Source organism: Halichoerus grypus, chromosome 3, assembly GCF_964656455.1.
Source record: "Halichoerus grypus chromosome 3, mHalGry1.hap1.1, whole genome shotgun sequence".
Lineage (NCBI taxonomy): Eukaryota > Metazoa > Chordata > Mammalia > Carnivora > Phocidae > Halichoerus > Halichoerus grypus.
The window spans coordinates 146495006-146503137 of NC_135714.1; the positions used below are offsets into that span (position 1 = coordinate 146495006).

Here is an 8132-nt window from a genome sequence, read left to right on the forward strand (position 1 = left end):
TTGGTCACATTCCTGCAATGGCCCCCATCCCTCATGGAGTGAAAGCTGAAGTTCCCACAATGGCAACAGGGACTATGGCTACCACACCCTCCTCTCCTAATGTACTCCCTCTTGTTTGCTTTGCTGCATCCACACTGGTCTCCTCACTGTTCCTTGACAGGAAAGGCTACAACATGCTTCGGGGGCTTGCTGCTCTGTCAGATACCCGCTTGGCTAATTCTCTGGTTGTAGTATCCAGATAATCCTTCTCCAAGGATTAGGCTAAGCTCCCTATTTAAAACTGCAGCATGGGGGCGCCCTAGGTGTCTCAGTCGGTTGAGCGTCAACTCTTGGTTTTGGCTGGGGTGATGATCTCACAGGAGGAGCCCCACATTGGCTTCACGCTCACCGAAGAGTCTGCTTGGGATTCTCACTCTCCCTCTGTCCCTCCCCACCGCTTGCATTCTCTCTCTCGAATAAATAAATCTTAAAAAAACAACAACTGCAGCATGCCTCTCCCCAGCACTCTTAAATCCTCATCTACCAACCCCCTGCACCCCCCTGCCCATGGCCCTTTTTACCTTCTAACATACTGTAAAATGTCCTTATTTATTATGTTTATTACTTATGGCCAATCTCCCATGCTGGAATGTAAGCTCCACAATAATGGGGATCTTTATTCACTGGTATCACAAACCCTTAGAACTGTGCCTAGAAATATGGGCACATATAAATATTGGTTTTATATATATATTTATATATATATATATTAGTTACATATATGGGTATATCCTTTTGTCAAGCAAAAACAGCGAGATCATGTTGTATAAACTGTTCTATAAAACTTTTTGCATAATATTTCTTGAAGATTTTTCTATGTCAATAGATATACAGCTCAAACACTTTTTTTTATCTACATTGTATGCCACTGTCTGGCAATTTTCATTAGTTTGTTTAATTAATTTATGTTTTTTTTTTCTTAAAGATTTTATTTATTTATTTGACACAGAGAGAGAGACAGTGACAGAGGGAACACAAGCAGGGGGAGTGGGAGAGGGAGAAGCAGGCTTCCCGCCGAGCAGGGGGCCCGATGTGGGGCTCGATCCCAGGACCCTGGGATCATGACCTGAGCCGAAGCAGACGCCCAACGACTGAGCCACCCAGGCGCCCCTAATTTATGTTTTTTAAAAAATATTTATTTATTTATTTTAGAGAGAGTGAGAATGCAGGGGGGAGGAGCAGAGGGAGAGGGAGAGAGAATCTCCAGCAGACTCCCTGCTGAGCACAGAGCTGGACACCCATGCCAGAGTTGATCTCATGACCCTGAGATTATGACCTGAGCTGAAATCAAGAGTTGGATGCTTAACCGACTGGAGCCACGCAGGCACCCCTTAATTAATGTGTTAATGGTAACATCTTTTTAAAAAAGCTTTATTGAGATGTAATTCACATACCATAAAATTTATCCATTTAAAGTGGATCTAGTGCCAACACATATTTATTGAGAGTATGCTATCTGCCCCACAGTGATACACTCTGAGGATATAGCTGTGAAGAAAATGGGCATAGTTTCTGTCCTCACAGAGATTGTGGTCTGGGAAGAGAAGAGGACAGGCAGATATTAACTAAGCACTGCACAAATATTACTTACTATTGTGGTGAGTGCTACAGAATCAGAGAGATAGGGTGCTATATGAGTCACTAGCAGAATGCCCTAATCTCACCTTGGGGGTCAGGGCAGTGTTCTCTCAGAAAGTGGAATTTAAGCTGAGCCTATAGGATGAGTAGGAATTAGGCAAGTGAAGGAAGTAGGGCCAAGTAGGGGCACTAGAAGGAAGGTTGTTATGACTAGACCTCTAGGCTGTTTCATTCTTTCATGAGTAGATGTGGTGATGAGATCTTTAAAATACTTCCTTATGGTAAATTCTTAGAACTAAAATTGCTAGGTCAAAATATATGCAGGTCCACCCTGTCTTCTTCCCATCCCTCCTTCCTTCTTCCTCTCTCAAAATTTTCCATGTATTATGTTGCTGGAAGGGTGGAAGTTTAGGTGTTTAGGGAATTCTAGGACCCCTTTTATTTTGCTGCTTCCTTCCCGAGATGGGGTTCAAGGAGTCTTGGAAAAGAAGACCCTGTGGCAGGTCTGCGAGTTGAAGGTGGCAGATGGTTGAAATGCCATAAGCACGGAGAGCCTCAAACGATCTGAACTTTCAAAGCAGTTTCCAATATGTCTGAAGTGTAGTGAGAAATGTTTTTATTTTCTCTTTATATAGTTTCTTCCTTACACATAAAATTATTAAGAGCTTCATTAGGTTCTAATTTAGATTGCTTTTTCAATGACTCTAATGAATCCTTGGTTGTAGTATCCAGATAATCTAGCTATTTCAACACTAAGTGTTACTGAAATTATGACCATATTTCAAGTTAGTACTTAAATTTTCAATTTCAGTTATAAATTCCAAATAAAAGAAGATACAAAACAGCTTGCAAAATTAGTGAAATAAAATGGGAATAAAAAAATCTGAAAGCAGGAATAGGAAAGAAATGCAAATTAGACAAGTCAGGCTAATAAGATTAATAAATGAGTTACATATTCAAATCATGTGACAGTAGGAATACTCTAATACTTATTTCACCTTAAATTCATTAAGTAGCCTCTTTACATTCAATTTCTATTGAAAAATTGTTTTGCTTCTCTCTTTCCTCAGGTATTTCCATGAATTTCCCTTTATTCATTTACTTCTCTTTAATGCTCTGTCGTCAGGGAGTTCTCTCTTGACTGTCCTAAGCAAAAGAGAAGGTCTTGTCTCCAGACTACTAAGTGATCTCCCAGCTTCTACCCTTGCTCCATTCCCATCCATTTTCCATGCTAGGGTCAGAGTGACCTTTTGAAAACCAAGCACAGCTTATGCTGTTTTCCTGATTAAAACCCCCTAATGGCTTCCCATTTCCATCAGAATAATTCAAACTCAAGGCCCTACCTAATCTTCTCCCCTCACTCTCCCATCCCTCTGACTTTTTTTTTTTAAGATTTATTTATTTTACAGAGAGAGAAAGTGTGAGCAGGGGGAGGGGCAGAGGGTGAGGGAGAGAGAATCTCAAGCAGACTCCCCGCTGAGCACAGAGCCTGATGCAGGGCTCGATCCCGGGACCTCGTGACCTGAGCCAAAATCAAGAGTTGGCTGCCCAACCAACTGAGCCACCCAGGCGCCCCGTCTCTGACTTTTTATCTTTTACCACTTACCTCTTGTTAGGGGCTGAATTGTGTCCTGCTAAAATTCTTATATTGAAGTCCCAACCCCCAGTACCTCAGAATGAGACTGTATTTGGAGATAAAGGGAATTATGTTAAAATGAGGTCATAAGATGGGCCCTGATCCAATATGACCAGTGTGACAGATGTCCTTAGAAGAAGAAGAAATTAGGACACAGCCACATACAGAGAAAAGGCCAGGTGAAGACACAGGGAGAGGGTGACCATCTGTATGCCAAGGAGAGAAGCCTCAGAAGAAACCAACCCTGCTGACACCTCAATCTTGGACATTGAACTGTGAGACTATAAATTTCTCTTAAGCCACCAGTCTGCAGTACTTGGTCATGGCAGCCGAGCAGTCTAATGGACCTTGGTTTACTCTTTAGCCTGTCTGAGGTCTTTGTAGTTCTTCAGACAAATCAAACGCTGTCCCTTCTCAGAGCCGTTGACCCTCCCAGCTCCACCTGCAAGGAGTGCTTCTCATAGATAGCTGCCTGGCCCATTGCAGTCTGCTTTCTGCTCAACTGTGACCTGTCCCAGCTTCACTGAGCCCTCTTTTAAAAATAGCACCCCCACTCAATCATTACCTATCCTTCCACCCTGTAAGCACTTACCACTATGTAAAATACTTTATTACTCAATTTCTTTGTTGTCTGTCTTCCCTCACCAACTCTTGCCCTAATTGTAGGCTCTGTGTTTTGTTCACTGCTGTATGTTGAATGCCTGGAATAAGTAGACACTCAATAAATATTTGCTCACTGAATGAATAAAATGAATAAAATGAATAAATGAAATTTTAAATCCTAAAGCATAAAAGTAGGGTAACTGTAAAGGCATGCTCATCAAGACACCTTTTTTTAAAATGGCATTCTCATAATTACCATTGGGTTCTGGAGAAAGGAGTTGTGATTTTTTATTTTGGGTAACTTAAAACCTTAATAAACACACATCACCAGTTAAAATTTCATTGATATTTGATTTTTATTAAGACTTTTAGATTCTCCAAAAAATGTAATTAAACCTACTTTTGATAAAGTTAATAATTTCCACCCACTAGAGATTTAATTAGCATTTGAAAAGGAATGTGAAGATATACCGTGCTGTGTAAGTATTATATGGAAAGCATTGAAGACTTTCTTACATGGAGGAGAGGAAATTGCTAAAGTTGACAAATATTCAAATTTAAATCAAAAGGAAACCATACCAAGTGACAACTTCCATTTTAGGTCAACTTGAAATACCCATATTGATTACCACCAAGACCCAGTGTTCCAGCCGCTTCCGTTCATTGTGGACCATGCTTGGCGACACCATGGTTTCCACACAGAAGCTCCATAAACTAATCCTAGGAAATTAAACCTATGTACTTTTTGACCAGATCCAAATTGACTGTGGTGGTGTGGATGTGACTTTCATCTTGATTTCCCTCCTGCTGTCCCTGGATCTTTTTACCATGGCCTTTACGAACCTCTGCTTATCCAACTGAAAAAAACAAAACAAAACAAAACTGTGACTAGTTTGCTTGAAGTATTAAAAATTAATTATTTTTTTTGATTATAAAAGTAAAGAGCCATGTGTTATAGAATATTTTGAACATAAAGAAAAAAATTACCCGGTTGTTGCTTTTTTGGTAGATGTCTTCTCAGTTTTTACATAGTTGTAATTAGAGGATATGGACACTTTCATACCCTGAATTTTCATTCCGTATTATATATAATCATTTTACCATAATGCTTCATAAAATGAATGATAGTGCTTCATAATCGTGTTTTAGTGGTTGCCTAAAACTTAGTTAAGCAGATGAACCATAACTGACATAACTGTTTTCTTATCCTGAGACCTTCAGTCACAAAACCTCTCCCTCTACCCCTGGCTTTTTGCCGTTTTAAATTACAATTACTATCTTCATATTTTTTTTACTTTCTTCCATATTTTGGGTAATTGTTTACTATAAATGTCCATAAGTGGGGTTCCTGGTGGGTGGGAAAGGGTTAACTCAGCAGCTCTGGGTCACTCAAACAAGGCACATTCCCAAGAAAGGGCCATTTTTGTGACTGGCCCCTGACTGGCTCATGGGAACTGAGCTCTTGGAATATTCTCAGTGATAAGTGTTTTGCATGTCGGGTCTTGAGCCACGTGGTAACTGTTTTTCTAGATAGTTTATACTAACAATGTGATTTACAGCGAGCACCTGATTTTCCCCTGTGGGTGTGCAGCTTCTACTGAGGTCCATCATTCAGGCACTGTATGTCTATGTGACTGACCTCCCCCCCCATAAAAACCCGGGGCAACCAGGCTCAGGGGAGCTTCCCTCGTTGACCACACTTTGCACTTGTCACACGTCATTGCGGAATGAGTTAAGCATATCCGGTGTGACTCCGCTAGGAAGGGACTCTTAGAGGCTCATGCCTGCCTTCCTCCAGACTTTGTCCCACGCACCTTTTCCCTTGGAGACTTTACTCTATCTTTTTTGCTGCAATAAATGGCAACTGTGAATACAACAACTTCTGCATCCTCTGGGTCCTTTTAGGGAAGCATCAAGCCTGAAGGTGCTCTTGGAGACCCTGACACCTGGCCTGGTTGGCATTCAGTTACAGAGAACAGGACCTCCTCTAGCTGGTTTAAGCAAAAAGTCTTTGTTAATGTATTCCGTCGTTTCCAAAATTGTTGGAATGGGTGTAAAAGTAAATGGGGCTTCCAGAAACAACTTCTAGTCCCCGGATTTCACTTCTGTCAGAATCAGAAACCCCCCAAACCAAGAAGCTGCTTGCAATAAAATCCTGTTGCCCTTAGCTATGCCAGCAGAGTGGGTGCCTTGCATCTTGCCTTGCTGCCCTCTTAACTCCACTCTGAATCCAGGCATCTGAGTGGCAGAACTTAACTCACACCGGGAACCGTAGCTGCCAGGGCATCTGGAAATGCAGAAGTTCACGTGCACAGTGCTCAAAGCCACAAGAGGGAAGTTAGCATTTATGCCAAGTGAGCCGGTCCACAGGAGCTCACATCTTGCGTTAAAGGATATAAACATTTTAATGTTTCTTGATCTACACTGCCAAACGGCTTTCCCAAGAGGTTGGAAAAATTGAGTGGCTCCAGCAGCAAGTCTTCTAGTGCTTTACAGTTTGAGGGGAAAGTAATCTCGCTGGATGGAAATAAACATTGGGTAATCAGGGGCAGCCTCATCATTCCTGTGCTCTTTCTCTACTTTGCTCTCACTCCGTTTTTCCTGGACGCAACAGATTCCTATAGATTGTGGTTAGGGGTAATCCCTTCCTTGAAAGCTGGGGATTATACATCAGTCTCAAGTCAACTACTGTGTGTTGGTGACTTAAAGACAAATGCAAGGCAGAATTTACATAGTGCTGGCTAAGAAGTTTTGATTACTTTTGGAACTCCTGAATAAAGTAAGCGGAAGGCTTACTTTTACTTTTATAAATCTAATGTATACTTTCCTCTTTCCTCTTAGGGTAGTGGAATCGTCAGGGTCATCTCAGTGTTTCTCCAGGCGCTGCGGCTTCCCAGGCTCACCTACGTAACTCCCACCGCTTGTCTTAAAAATCAGGACTTGGGCTTGGAGCCAGCTCATGTGAGCTCGGAGGTGAGATTTTTTTGCTCAAGAACTTTAGCTGTTGGAAGATGTGACATCTCATCCAGATGTTAAAAAAAATACTAACTATGATGGGTACATTTATAAAGGCCTATCTCATTGTATTGTGCTTTGCTTTACTGTGCTTTGCAGATGATGTGTTTTTTTTTTTTTTTTTTACAGATAGAAGGCTTATGGCAGGTAACCGTGCATCAAGCAAGTCTATCAGCACCATTTTTCCAATAGCATTTGCTCACTTCATGTCTCTAGTCACGTTTTGGTCGTTCTTGCAATATTTTAAACTTTTCATTATTATGTTTGTTAATACCTGTGATTAGTGATTACTACTTGCTGAAAGCTCAGATGGTGGTATTTTTTTAGAAATATATATTTTTTTTATTTAAATTCAATTAGCCAGTATGTAGTGCATTCTTAGTTTCAGATGTAGAGTTCAGGAATTCATCAGTTGTGAAAAAGTTTTTTTTTTTAAATGAGATTTCATTTTTTTTTTTTTTAAAGATTTTATTTATTTATTTGACAGAGAGAGAGAGAGCGAGGGCAGGAACACAAGCAGGGGGAGTGGGAGAGGGAGAAGCAGGCTTCCCGCCGAGCAGGGAGCCCGATGCGGGGCTCGATCCCAGGACCCTGGGATCATGACCTGGGCCGAAGGCAGACGCTTACCGACTGAGCCACCCAGGCGCCCTGAAAGAAAGTATTTTTAAATTAAGGCATGTATGTTGCTTTTTAGACATAATTCAATCACACACTTGAGAGACTACAGTATAGTGTAAACATAACTTGTATGTGCACTGGGAAATGAAAAAATTCACTTGACTTGTTTTATAGCGGTATTTGCTTTTTTGCAGTGGTCTGGAACCAAACCCACAATCTCTCTGAGGTATGCCTGTATACACAAAAGATGTCATAAACGACAGGGACTTCCTAATTCCTTAAAGGAACTTATAACTTTAACGATTACTGGATCTTGGAACACTGGTAGTTTGTTACACAGCAATAGAAAGCAAATACAGGGTATTTATGATACTCTGTCGTAATGAGATCTCATTCTTTTACATATAACAGGCACATGCATAGAAAAACATCTAAAAGGATGGATGCTAAATTCTGACAGCAGTTATCACTGGGGGTGAGATAACAAGTAGCTTTTACTTTACTCCTTACACGCTATTGTTTGAAGAATTTTTAGTGAGCATATATTACTTTAATAATCAGATAGGAAGAATAAAGATCTGAAAAGGTGAGAAAGAAAATCATTAGAAAGTATAGCCTAAGTACCTCAAAGGGATGTACAGAT

At 40.8% G+C, this 8132-nt stretch overlaps 1 long non-coding RNA gene across 14 annotated transcripts in view; it reads left to right on the forward strand.

The window, feature by feature from the left end:
• LOC118531498 (uncharacterized) overlaps positions 1 to 8132 on the forward strand; it is a 187994-nt gene that overhangs the window by 35906 nt on the left and 143956 nt on the right. For 13 of the 14 annotated variants that reach the window (XR_013446565.1, XR_013446566.1, XR_004915237.2 and 10 more), the window contains one exon: positions 6698 to 6829. This is a non-coding gene — a long non-coding RNA (uncharacterized LOC118531498). Of the gene's footprint in view, positions 1 to 6697; positions 6830 to 7000; positions 7019 to 8132 lie in introns of all 14 variants that reach the window. The other variant, XR_013446564.1, reaches the window with a different exon arrangement.